Here is a 14,508-nt window from a genome sequence, read left to right as displayed (position 1 = left end):
CTGAACAAATATTTTGTGTTCGGATTTACTACGGAGAAAGACATGGAAGCTCTGGAACTTCGGAAAAGACATAGGGATGTCTTGAAAATAATTCACATTGGAGAACAGGAGATGCTGGATATCTTAAAATGCAAGAAGTTAGATAAAACCTTGGGACATGATCAGATGTATCCCAGCGCCTTGTGAGAAGCGAGGGAGAAAACTGCAGGGCCCCTCCCAGAGATATTTGCATCATCAACAGCCACTACAGCCCAGTGAGACTGATGCAGGGGTGGTAAGTTGTTGGAGGAGATTCTGAGGGAAACGATCATCATGCCTTTGGAAAGGTAAGGACAGATTAACGATCGTCAGCATGCCTTTGTGCATGGGAAATCATGTCTCAAATGTGAGTGTGGAGATAGACAAGTGAGAGGTCAAAGCAGAGCAGGACATGATGTCCACGTGAACTTTATCAAGGCCTTTGACAAGGGTCTGCATGGCAGACTGGATAGTAAGTTTAGATCACACATAACCAGGGAGCGCTCACTAACTAGATACTAAACAGATTGACGGTAGGTGACAGAGCATGTTCATAGAGGGTTGCCGCTCAAACTGCAGGCCTGTGACCAACGGTGTGCCATGGGGTTCAGTGCTGGGTCACTGTTGTGCATCCTTTATATAAACAGTTTGGATGATAATACAGGAGCCATGGTTAGCAAGTTTGTGAATGAGACTGAAATTGGTGATAATGTGGACAGTGAAGAGGGTTATCGAAGAGTACAATGGAATCAACAGTACTGCTGGGCCAGTGAGGTTACAAGATGTTGTATTGTGGTAAAGCAGACCAGGCTGGACTTGTACAATTAATGTTTGGGCCCTGGGTAGTGTTGTCAATCAATGACCCAGGGACGCAGGTACACAGTTTTTTGAAAGTAGCGTCACAGCTAGACAGGCTGGTGAAGCAGGCGTTTGAGATGGTTACCCTTCATTGGGCAGAGCATTGAGAGTAGGAGTTGGGATGTCATGGTGTATCTGTCCAGGATATTAGTGAGGCCACTGTATAAGCATTGTTGATTATCTGGTAAAAACCAACTTGTTCACGTATGTCCATTAGAGAGGCACATCTGGCATTCTTGCCTGGTCTGGCTTATATGTGACTCCAGACCCACAGCAATATGGCTGACTCTGAGCTGCCTCTGGGCAATTAGCACTGGGGTAATGTATGCTGGTCCATCCGGTGACATCCTCAGGCCATGAATGAATCAATGAAAATACAGATGCCCATCCCGACCTCAGCAAACAGCTCTAGTTGCAGCAATTCGTACTGGCTTTGTAACATTGTTCAGGCCTTTGCCCTCACCACCTCCAGCGCCTTCAATTCTCCCTGTTCTGATCATCTGATTAAACGCTGACGTTTCCTCTTCCTACTGCACTCCTCCTGCTCGGAGACTACCTCGCGATTTCTTTAACAAATGTGTCCACATTTCTAAATGTTGGCTTCTTCAGAATTGATAGGTTTTTTTCATCTTTTAATCAAATCCCTTAAGTCCTGGGCCAAGACTGTCTGAAGTGGGGAAGGAACATTGGGAAGGTGTTGAGCACCTCGACTTGCTGTGGGGAAAAATAGGAATCCAGGAGAAAACAGCAAAGGAGCGTGCTGCCACACCAACGCCCCACCCACCCGCTTCCCATGGCCACATTCTGCCCCAAGTTTAACAGAATCTGTGAAAGGTAACATCGGTCTGTACAGCCAACTCAGGACCCGCACCACCCAAGAGTGGGAGAGAGTCAGCCTCGTCTGTGACCCACCGCCAAAGAGATGATGAGATAGGAAGGTTGAATCCCCTCGCAATTATCCCAGTGCCTTTCTTACAAATTCAAACAATTCCCTGTTAATGTAGTGTGTAATAATGTGTTATTACTCAGTATCTCTCCATGTGGTGTCCCTCGCTGTGTCAGTCTATTTGCTGCCTCTGTCAGCATTTCTCCCTCTTACAGATGGTCTGAGATCCTGAGTCAACATAATTCTCCACTCCAGAGAGATGCAGCAGCACAGGCAAGGGATGGAGACTGCGATTGTCGAGATCTCTGCTGGACTCAGTGCCACTCTGCATGTGTTATCCTCATTGCATCAGTCTAATTTCCCATTCTGTCTCATACAGGTAATCAGGATGTTCCTAACTCCTGTCTCATCCATCACCTCATTGAAGCTGGTTGGTCAGCCAGAGAAAGGGAGATCTGGAGCCTTCAGTAAATCCTGCAGCCGGTAAGATCACTCACAGTAAACAGCACAGGGTGGAGGTAGTAGACTTCTGTGTTCAGACCTGGAAGACCGGACATAGATACAGAGCTGGGCAAGGAACAGCAACATTCTAGGTTTCATTCCCACCATCTTGTGAGGGTCCTGCCTTCACCTCTGCTGTACTGGTCCTCAATTCGACAGCACAGGGGATCGCAGGCATCAATCCTGGCCCATGCTGTGTTAGTGATCTCTGTAATATCCTCCAGTCCCGATAATCCTACCTGTGTCTGGAATCTCCTCTAGTCCACACCATTCTCCCTGTCTCTGTCTCTGTCAGGTTCTCCAGTCCCTAACACACTTAATTCCTAAGCTTCTCCAGGAGATACTAAATTCCTTCATCCCTGTAAACCCTGACAGTCCTGTCTATCCTTGTATGCTCCTCCCACCAATACCCCCCTCCATGTCAATGTATTTGTCTTTAACCTTCCATCCGTCCCTACCTACGTAATCTTCTCCAGCTCCTACAACCCTTCCTTAGCTGTGAAAAATTTGTAATCTCCTTATCCTTCTCCAATTCTTTGATCTTTGTCTTGTTAACTTTCACCCTCATTCGCAACACCATACCCCTCCCGACCACAGGAACCTCCTTCAGTTTGTGCAACCCTCCCCATTTGTGTAACTGTCTCCAACCCAGCAACCTGGCATTCTCCATTGCCTTCCTATCTATGTAGCCTCCAGAGCCTAGAAGCCTTCTTATATCTGTAAATGTCTTCAGTTACGACAACCTTCCATATCTATGTTAGTATACACAATACTCTCCTAGATGAAACAGTCCCCTCTCTGTGCCTCTTCCTTTCTCCATCCCTATCCCTATCCCTATCTCTAGAATCTAATCCAGATCCCTCTATCTCTGTAAATTCCTCCAATCCTCAAACCCCTTTGTCCCACTGACATTCTTGACCAGATGTAACTCTGTTTATCTCTAACATCCTCGAGCCCCTGTAGCCTCCCTATCTCTGTAACCTGTACCCATCTGTTCAACCCCCCACTACTGAGGAGTGACTCCCTGCATTCGCCATAAGGCAGATGGAATGACAGCGAACAGATATGATGGAACTGTCATTCCGGAGATGTAGTTCTGAATGACCCTCACTGGGAGGTGAATACTGAAGGCTTGTTGGGACAGAGTCATAAAGTCAGAGAGATGTACAGCATGGAAACCGACCCTTCGGTCCAACCCATCCATGCTGAGCAGATATTCCAACCCAATCTAGTCCCAATAGGCAGACTAGGCAAAAAGCCAACAAGTTGTGAAGGAAGGATGAGGTGAATGCATTAATGAGACAGTCATGTGGATCTGAATATCAAAAGTGGAGCTGAGAATAAGCAAGCAGCAGCAACCATTAGCAGGAATTCTTTTGTGAGCACCAGACAGTGATGGTAATGTCAATATGGTTACAGTCAGGACACTGAATATACTTATGGCAAGGGCAGTCCAGTAACTGTGTGTGACAGTGGTCTCCATGCCAGGAGGCTTTGGAGAGGGTGCAACAGGGGTTTATCAGCACGTTGCCTGTGTTAGGGTTTTTAAGGGTGTGTTAGGTGTAAGAGGAAATTAAACAAAGTTGGATTGTTTTGTGAGAGTATCAGAGACTGACAGGTGAACAGGCACAGGAATATAACATTTGGAACAAGGATAAATAATGTAGATAGTCAGAATCTCTTTTCCAATGTGTCAGTTTCAAATCTTGGAGCGCAGAGGTTTAAGGTGAGAAAGAGGAAGTTTAAATGAGATGTGTGAGAGAAGTTTTTTTTTTTACGTAGAATGGATGTTACCGAGGGAGGTCGTAGAAGCAGAAATGTGAGTAAAGTTTTGAAGTGGGATTTAGACAGAAACATGAACAGGCAGAGAATAGAGGGATATGGACCATGTGCAAGCAGATGGTATAAGTTAGAATAGTATCTTGGACAGCATAGACGTGGTGGGCCGAAGGGCCTGTTGCTGTGCTCTTCTGTTCTATTTTCTAACTTCCCAGCATCTGCCCGATCAGACGCCCTCAGAAACTTGGATGTTTCATTCCATTTCTCTCTCATTTTCTAAACTTCAATGGCTTCAACCTCAACCTACTCCACCTCTTCTCATTAGAAAATCCCTGCATTCCCAGGATCAGCCGAGTGACCCTTCTCAGGACTGCCTCCAATGCGACAACATCTTTCTTTTGGGCATTCACACTGTTCATAGTATTCGAGGTGTGGTCTGACTTGTACCTTGCATAGTTTTAGCTAGACCTGCCTATTTTTAGACTCCATTCCCTCTGTAATAAATGTCAGTAGTTGATTTGCCTTCTCTATTACCTGCTGACCCTGTGAGCTACCTTTTTCAGATTGATAAACAAGAACTCCCACAACCCTTTCTGCTGTCAGTCTGAAACCAAATAGTGTTAGCCTGACAGTAAGTCGGGAACATACTGAAATTGTTAGAAAGGCTATGTCAATATACAATAACTGGCCACGTGGAAACACATGTGATAAAAGAGAATTGGTTTTTGAGCCTGTTGGGTTTAATTTGTTGGTGTGAATATAAATGGCCGAATTGTAAGGGTGTAGGAGGGGTGGAGTGGTAGAGGGGATATGGTGTATTTGGATTATCAGAAGCTTTTACGCAAGTTTCACTAAGGGCTAAAGAGTAACTTGGTAGAGAATAGGGCCCCTTAAAGATCAATAAGGTCACCCATATGTGGCACCAGAGGAGATGGTTGAGGTATTAGACAAAATAATCTTGTCAGTATTTACTGTGGCGAAAGACATGGAAGCTCGGGAACTTGGGGAAATAAATAGTGATGTCTTGGAAAGTATCCTCAACAAAGAAGAGAAAGTGCTGGAATCTGAAAACAAATAAAGGTAGGTCAATCCTCAGCAGCTCATTGGGTCAATCCTAGAATATTGTGGGAAGCTAGGGAAGAGATTGCAGTGTCCCTTACAGAGATATTGATATTATCAACACACACAGTGAGATGTTGGAAGTCTGGAGGGCAGCTAATGCTGTTCCATCACTTAAGGGCTGCAGGGAAAAGACAGGAAATTACAGCCCCGTGAGCCCAGTGATGGGGAAGTTGTTGGAGAAGATTCTGAGAGAAAGGAGCTCCTTACATTTACAAAGGCAAGGGCTGATTCGAGATGGTCAGCAGGGCTTTGTGAGTGGGAAACCGTGTTTCACAAACCGGATTGACTCTTCGAGGAGGTGGCCAAGAGATAGATGAAGGCAGAGCAGTAAATGTTGTCCACATGGACTTTACCATCTAGTCAAGAGGAAGAAGGAAGCTTACTTAAGGTTGAGGAAGCAAGGATCAGACAGGGCTCCAGAGGAGGAACAAGAGGATGTTCAGAGTGAGGATAAGGCCAATCTGGGATAGTGGAGGGAGCTTGTGCCTGGAGTCCCAGGAGGTAGGAGAGGCCCATAACGAATACTATGCCTCAGGATTCCCGGCTGAGAAGGGTCTTGTCGTTTGTGAGGACAGCGTGAAACAGGCTGATGTACGTGAACAGGCGGATGTTACGAAGGAGGATGTGCTGCAAATTTTGTAAAAGATAAGGATCGATAAGTCGCTGAACCAGACTGGATGTGTCCAAAATTACTACAGTAACCGAGGGAATGGATTGCTGAGCACCTGGTGATGACCTTTGCACCCTCACTGTCCACTGCAGTCGGACCAGATGATTGGAGGCAGGAAAATATTATTCCCTTGTTCAGGAAAGGGAATAGGGATAATCCTGGGAATTGCACACCTGTCAGTCTTATGTCTGTGGTGAGCAGATTATTGGAGAGGACTCTGGGAGACAGGATTTATTATTCATTGGGAAACCATAGTTTGATTAGAGATAGTCAGTCAGCATGGCTTTGTAAGGGGCAGGTCATGCCTCACAAATCTTATGGCTCATTCAGAAAGTACGGAGGCATGGGGTACAGGGAAACCTGTCTGTCTGGATACACGATTACTTGCCCACAGAAGATAGTGGGTGATGATAGATGGAAATAATTCATCCTGGCGCTTAGTGACCAGTGGTTTTCTGCAGGGAGAGGTTCCAGGACCTCTGCTCTTTGTGAGTTTATGAATGACTTGGATGTGTGAGTGGAAGAGTCCATTAGTAAGTTTCCCAATGACACAAAGGTTGGTGGAGTGGCTGATAGTGTGGAGGGCTGTTGTAGGCTGCAACAGGACATTGTGAGGATGCAGAGCTGGGCTGAGAAATGGCAGATGGAGTTCAATCTGGGAAAAGTGTGAAGTCATTCATTTTGAAGATTGAATTTGAATACAGAATTCAGGGTTAAAGGTAGGAGCCTTGGCAGTGTGGAGGAACAGAAGGATCTTGGGTTCTAGATCCCTCAAAGTTGCCACCCAAGCTGATAGGCTTGTTAAGAAGTAATATATTGTGTGGGATATCATTAGTTTGGGGATTGAATTTTAAAGCCGTGAGGTTATGCTGCAGCTCTATAGAGCCCTGGTTAGACCCCACTTGGAATATTGTGTTCAGTTCTGGTCCCTTCATTACAGGAAGGATGTGGAAGCTTTAGAGAGGGTAAAGAGGAGATTTACCAGGATGCTACCTGTACTGGATAGCATGTCTTATGAAGAAAGGTTGAGGGAGCTAAGGCTTTTCTCATTGGAATGAAGAAGGGTGAGGGGCGACTTGGCAGAGGTGAACAAGGTGATGACAGTCATAGATAGAGTGAATAGAGAGATTTTCTTTACCCTGACATAAATAGCTATTACAAGGGGTTATAATTTTCGGGTGATTAGCGGATAGTTAAGGGGAGATTTCGGAGGTAGATTCGTTACATACAGAGTGGTGGCTGAGTGGAATGCACTGCCAGTGGTGGCAGTAAAATTAGATGCATTAGGCACATGGATGATAATAAAATGAAGGGAATGGAAGTTAGAGTCATAGAGATGTACAACATGGAAACAGACCCTTCGGTCCAACCTGTCCATGCCGACCAGATATCCCAACCCAATCTAGTCTCACCTGCCAGCACCCGGTCCATATCCCTTCAAACCCCTCCTATTCATATATCCATCCAAATACCTCTTAAATGTTGCAATTGTACCAGCCTCCGCCACCTCCTCTGGCAGCTCATTCCATACACGTTCCATCCTCCGCATGAAAAAGTTGCCCCTTAGGTCTCTTTCATATCTTTCCCCTCTCATCCTAAACCTATGCCCTCTAGTTCTGGACTTCCAAGCCCCAGGGAAAAGACTTTGTCTATTTACCCTATCCATGCCCCTCATAATTTTGCAAACCTCTATAAGGTCACCCTTCAGTCTCTGATGTTCCAGGGAAAACAGCCCCAGACTGTTCAGCCTCTCTCTGTAGCTCAAATTCTCCAACCCTGGCAACATCCTTGTAAATTTTTTCTGAACCCTTTCAAGTTTCCCAACATCTTTCCGATAGTAAGGAGACCAAAATTGCATGCAGAATTGCAACATTGGCCTAACCAATATGCTGTACAGTCGCAACATGACCTCCCAACTCCTGTACTCAATACTCAGACCAATAAAGGAAAGCATACCAAACGCCACCTTCACGATCCTATCTACCTGCGACTCCACTTTCAAGGTGCTATGAACCTGCACGCCAAGGTCTCTTGGTTCAGCAACACTCCCTAGGACCTTACCATTAAGTGTATAAGTCCTGCTAAGATTTACTTTCCCAAAATGCAGCACCTCCCATTTATCTGAATTAAACTCTATTTGCCACTTTTTTTATTGTACTGTCGGATAAAAGATTGGCATATGATCACGGCCGAAAGGTCTTGTGCTGTACTGTTCTGTGTTTTACGTTCTGTATGGTAAACTGGGTAATAAGCTCAGATCTGTGTAAAAGGATATGGAGGAGCGACTCAACTGGACAGAAAATTGGGGTTGATGGTAGGAGACAGAGGGTGATGGGAGACATGTTGTTTTTCTGACTGGAGGCATGTGACCACCAGTGCAGTGGGCCCACTGTTGTTTGTCATTTGGATAAATGGTTTGGATGGAAATATTGGTTTCCTGATAAGTAAGTTTTTTGGGTGACACTGAAATTGGTGGTAATGTGGACAGTGAAAAAGGTTAGATAAGATACAACAGGATGAACGTACTGCTGGGGTAGTGGGCTGAAGAATAGCAGATGGAGTTTAATTAGATAAATGGGAAGTGTGCCATTTTGGTGAAACAAACCAGGGTGGGACTTGTACAGTTAATGTTCGGGCCCTGGGTCGTGTTGTCAGTCAGTGACCCAGGGATACAGGTACACAGTTCTTTGAAAGTGGTGTCACACGCAGACAGGCTGGTGAAGTAGGTCTTTGGGATGGTTACCTTCATTGGTTAGAACACTGAGAGTAGGAGTTGGGATGTCATGTTGTGGCTGTAAAAGACATTGGTCAGGTCACCATAAAAGCATTGTTGATCAGTGGGAAGAACTCATCTGGTTCACTGACCTCCTCTTGTGTAGAACATCTGACATTCTCACCTGGTCTGGCTAACATGTGACTCCAGACCCACAGCAATATGGCTAACTCTGAGCTGTCCTCTGGGTAATTAGCAGTGACACCCACATCCCATGAATGAATAAATAAAAGTACATTTGTCCCTCCCTACCTCTGCAAACCCCTCCAGCTTCAGCAATTCATACTGACTTTGTAACATCGTTCAGGCCCTGACCACTCTCTGTAACACTCTTACCACCTCCGGCACCTTCACCTCTCCCTGTTCCTATTGTGACATTAAACCTTGACACTGATTCCCCTTCCCACTGCCCAACTCCTGCTAGCAGACCCTTTGCAATCCCTTTAACACTTACTCCTAAAACACTCTCTCACTTCAGGATTTTAAGTACTTTTTGGTGATCTTCTAAGCCTCATAATCTAGTATGATACATTTTGTCCTGAATGAGGGGCCAGTGGGAATTTCTTGCTGAGGTTTGGTCTGTTTCAATGGAATGTCCTTTTGTTGAGTGTTTTACACTGTTCCTTCAAATGTTTTCCACTGTTAATTTACAGGCTCATATTTCAGTCTGTTTAGCCTATTTACCTTAGAACATAGAACATAGAACAATACAGCACAGAACAGGCCCTTCGGCCCACGATGTTGTGCCGAACTTCTAACCTAGATTAAGTACCCATCCATGTACCTATCCAAATGCCGCTTAAAGGTCGCCAATGATTCCGACTCCACCACTCCCACGGGCAGCGCATTCCATGCCCCCACCACTCTCTGGGTAAAGAACCCACCCCTGACATCTCCCCTATACCTTCCACCCTTCACCTTAAATTTATGTCCCCTTGTAACACTCTGTTGTACCTGGGGAAAAAGTTTCTGACTGTCTACTCTATCTATTCCTCTGATCATCTTATAAACCTCTATCAAGTCACCCCTCATCCTTCGCCGTTCCAACGAGAAAAGGCCGAGAACTCTCAACCTATCCTCGTACGACTTCCTCTCCATTCCAGGCAACATCCTGGTAAATCTTCTCTGCACCCTCTCCAAAGCTTCCACATCTTTCCTATAGTGAGGCGACCAGAACTGCACACAGTACTCCAACTGTGGCCTAACCAAAGTCCTGTACAGCTGCAACATCACTTCACGACTCTTGAATTCAATCCCTCTGCTAATGAACGATAATACTCCATAGGCCTTCTTACAAACTCTATCCACCTGAGTGGCAACCTTCAAAGATCTATGTACATAGACCCCAAGATCCCTCTGTTCCTCCACCTGACTAAGAACCCTACCATTAACCCTGTATTCCGCATTCTTATTTGTTCTTCCAAAATGGATAACCTCACACTTGGCAGGGTTGAACTCCATCTGCCACTCTTCAGCCCAGCTCTGCATCATATCTAAGTCCCTCTGCAGCCGACAACAGCCCTCCTCACTGTCCACAACTCCACCTATCTTCGTATCATCTGCAAATTTACTGACCCACCCTTCGACTCCCTCATCTAAGTCATTAATAAAAATTACAAACAGTGTAACCTTGGTCAGTTCTCCTCTCAAACCCATGTAATTCACTGTTTTTCTTTCTAGTTGTAGCTTGTCCTCTCTATAATTCACTTTAAAACTTTATATTTTTTTAAACTGCACTTGATCACAATTTCCCGGAGGATCTCTCCAGGTGACATTACTCATTCACTAAGTTTCATCACGCAACGGTCGCTCTGAGATAGTTATGTCCCGAGCCAGTTGCACAATCTGTTATTCAAAAAAAAACCGAAACAAATTCTCTGAACTCCTCTTCCAATATCGCTCTTGCCAGTGTGATTGTCCCACACTTTGTGAATATTGATGTTTCCCAAAATTATCACAGTATTTGTTAAAAAATTCCAATGAGTTCCTGTTTAATGCAGTTATGAGCAATGAAATGTTGTTCGGTGGCTAAAACTGTCCTGCTGCTTGTGTCCTTGGCAAGTAGTAGCCAGAATTTACATTCAGACTGACTCTACTTCATGATCTGAGGTCAAATGCTTTCTCTGAAATGCCTTTGTTATCCTTTATTGTTAGCATTACCCATTTTACCTGAGTTTCTGCAAGGTTGTGATCCATTGAATATTTCTGTCCACCTTTTTATCGCCCTGTAGCCACGTCTCTCTGGTGTCTAAATCTTTTATCTCTTTGTCACAAATCCATCTATCTTATTGAAGAGACATTATCCATTCCTTAAAAAACCCATAATTTACTCTTTCCCACAATTTCCTGTCACAAGCCGATTTCCTGATGTATAGTTTTAATTAAACTCTGTCCCATCCTGTTCCTTTCTGCTTGTCTTCAGTCACATTCCCATGGTGCTCCCATACTTCACCTTTTCTCTTTGCATTTGGAAAGCTCCTTTCACCTGAACCCTATCCCTGCATCCTCTCTGTCAGTTTAAAACCCTGTCCATAAACCTACCGACATGATTGGCCAGGACACTGCTCCCAGCAGGGTTCCAGTGGGACCATCCTAATGGATTAATTTTTAAATCAGGTATGGGATGTGGGTGTTTCTGGCTGACCAGCCTTTCTTGCCCAGCCGTAGCTGCCTTCGAGCTGAGTAACTTGCTCGGCCATTTCAGAGGCTAATTGAGAGGCAAAACTTTGCTTGGGGGTATGTCGTGCAGACCACATGAGGATGAGCAGATGTCGTTATCTAAAGGACAAGTGTTTGGGTTTTTTATACATCAACAATGGTTTCATATTTATTTATGGATTGTTATTTACTATTTTTTAAATTATTGATTTCAAATTCCACCATTTCTGATGGTGGGATTCAAACCCACTTCCCCCGAACATTAGCTGAGTTTTTGGACACATGCTCTAGCAGTAATACCACTCGGCCATCACTTCGCCTGCTCAGTGGTTGCTCATCCCTGAGCACTGATACCAGGGCATCATGAAGCTAAACCCATTCTTCCAACATGACTCTATGATCCTGACATCTCCTTGCATGCTGCTGATATCACTCAGTGTCTCTCCACGTGGTATCCCCCACTGCGTGGGTATAATTGCTGCCTCTGTCAGTGCCTCCCACTCTTGCAGTTACTCCAGATCCTGAGCCAACAGAATTCTCAACCCCAGAGAGACGCAACAGCACAGACCAGAGATGGAATGGGATTTTCCAGATATCTGTGGGGCTCATTTCCATTCTCCATGTGTAACCCTCACTGCATCAGTCTAATGTTCCATTCTGTCTATTTCTCTGTCTCCTGTAGGCACTCAGGAAGTTCCTGATTCAATAGACTTCCCAATTGCTGAGTCTCATCCAACACCACTGAAGTCTCACCACCTCAATGTGCAAATGGTGTATGACCCTGCACTGAGCGTCACATTGTTCACAACTCTGTTAGCAGCTACAATGCCTTACTTCTGAAAGAGTTAGCCATTCCCAATAGCTTCTGCCCTCCATAGAGAACACCAGTCTACCTTCTCAGAGATGAAAGATGCTTCCTTGAGACTTCACATCAAACATTTGTCTTCTCTCGTCAGCGTCACCAAACGTATCAATTGTGTACTATTAGCAATGGAGCCAGGAGGAACAACATGGAGCAGTGTATCCATGTAGTCTCTCCTCTTCATTGGTTTATCATGTTGGGGCGTCTATAACATCCTCCTATTTCTGTACAAGCGGCTTGAGGGGCAGAATGGCCACCTCCTGGTATCAGTGTAGAAGTCAATGGCCTGATGAGGCAATCCCTTGTTCCTGTTTAACAGCTCAATGTGTTTGACTGGGCTCCTTCTCTTCCTATGTAATAGGCAGGAGGGATTGAATGGGCTATTCTTATCCAGTAGTATTCATGGACTGAATGACCTCCTCACATTTCTGTGAAGCGAGCTTGAGGTGCTGAATGAGCTCTTCCTTCTACTGTCGTAATACAGAGTGTCCAGCAGTTCTGTTACATGAATGTTACCGACTTTTTAACAGCACAAGCCTGAATAATGCCCGGGTCTTGCTGAATATGGACACAGGTGCTGAGGGACGACACATAATTCTGAACATTGTGTGATCTCCATTGACTTTCCCCACTTCTGAGATTATGATGAGGCGGGGGGGGGGGGGCGGGTGGAAGACATTGAGGAGAAACTGAGAAAGCTTGGGCTGTGGATTTCCCGCAGAGATGTCCCGGGACTGAGCTGGTGGATGTCCAAGAACCACAGCCATCTTCTTTGTGCTGAATCACTCCAACTGGTGGGGAGGTTCCTCCTAATATCCATTAAGTTCCATTTTCTTCAGGTTCCTTGATACCATCATCAGTCAAATACTGCCTTGTTATCAGGGCCAGTCATTCTTTCCTAGTGTTCATATATTTAGTTGATGTCAAAAGGTCACGCTGTATGTGTGCGATGTGTTTTCTTTTCACAGAGGGGAGTGACCGTCGGCACGTCTCTATTCCAAAGAGGTAGGGGAGATAGATTACTGAGATATTTGAAAGACAGGGATGTATGGATGTTTGACACGTTAGGCCCTGCGGGATTTGGGGCCGAGAGCAGATCAGCCATGACCCTATTAAAGGGAAAGGCAGGCTGTAGGAGCTGAATGACCTATCCTGCTACAATGTTCTTGCATTCTGTTATTGGAAGTTTCATCGTTGTTATTTTTCTGGAAGGGCTGTGAAGGATTGTTGAAGTCAAAGAGACCAGAGGATTTTGTGACCACTATCTGGATACGGTTTGGGGGCATTATTCACTTTGAATCTAGGTCTACAACATGACCAATAAATGGAACCAGGGGAACATCTGTAAAGAGAGAGGAGGGGACTGTTACACAGTAACACCCACTCTTTTCGCAAGAACGTTTTCCAATGCACACCAAATCATGTCTGACTGTATTCAAGGGCTGAATGGTCACCTCGGTTTCTGTGCACCAGGTAGTAGGAGCAAGTGGTCTCCAACTGTTCTTGAGTAGCAGGTTGAGGGATTGAATGGAATGGGGCAAAGTAGAACTGAGAAACAGGTGTGGGTCCCTGCCCCAGCAGGAACTAAGATTGTGACTGATCAGGTTGCGGTTCCAATCCCACGTTCCCAACTGCAGATCATTATCTTTGAGTCACTTTTCTGTCAAATATTTAACTAACACATCTTTGAGTAAATGCAAACACACAGGTACCACAAACCTGTGGGACCGAGAATTCCCACTCAAATGGCCTTTTGAGTATTCGTCCTTATCCCTGTAACTACCAAGGTTAGAGAGTCATTGTTTCTGTTTCTAGTCCCACTCCTCCAGAGATCACGACAAATTATCAGTGTAAGTGTGTGATATTGAAAATGATATCCATCTCAGACTGGATCAGGTTCAGCGTTAGCAACAAGTCAGATAGCTCTAATCTAAAAATGTCTAATCTAAAACCAAAGCATCGTTACTCGAATTGCGATGGATACATAAATGATATACAATTTTGACATTGACAATATGTACATCAACATTTATTTTCTATAAATCTGAGACATAGAAACACACACACACACACACACACACACACACACACACACACACACACACACACACACACGTCTGAAGGCAGAAGAGAAAAAATTGCAACTGTACAGAATATTAGTTCGGAAGAGCTTTGTCCAAACAACACTTAATTTCATGACAAAAGCAAAACTGAAAATGTTTCAATTGTTATTCTGCATCTGAAGTTATTCTGCCTTACAGAAGCTGATAGCACTGGGGTTTCTTCCTGGAACAGTTGGATTTGGCTGAATTCCCTTTGCTGCAGTCAGTGGAGAGATCCCAATGAATCCTCAGCAGGAACCCTCAAAGAGCGTAGAAGAT

General features: G+C 44.9%; 1 long non-coding RNA gene across 1 annotated transcript in view; it reads left to right on the top strand.

Moving 5' to 3' along the window:
• The window catches only part of LOC148138010 (uncharacterized), a 99,989-nt gene extending 97,744 nt beyond the window's left edge, over positions 1–2,245 (top strand). Inside the window, exon 5 of the long non-coding RNA XR_015754114.1 lies at positions 2,142–2,245. This is a non-coding gene — a long non-coding RNA (uncharacterized LOC148138010). The remainder of the gene's footprint in view (positions 1–2,141) is intronic.
• The last annotated feature ends 12,263 nt before the right edge of the window (positions 2,246–14,508 follow it).

The sequence above is a fragment of the Chiloscyllium plagiosum genome, unplaced genomic scaffold, assembly GCF_037043375.1.
Source record: "Chiloscyllium plagiosum isolate Xiang-an unplaced genomic scaffold, Cpla_swu_hap1 HiC_scaffold_42, whole genome shotgun sequence".
Lineage (NCBI taxonomy): Eukaryota > Metazoa > Chordata > Chondrichthyes > Orectolobiformes > Hemiscylliidae > Chiloscyllium > Chiloscyllium plagiosum.
Note: the sequence above shows the minus strand (reverse complement) of the source record. Positions and strands in the feature narration are given on the sequence as shown.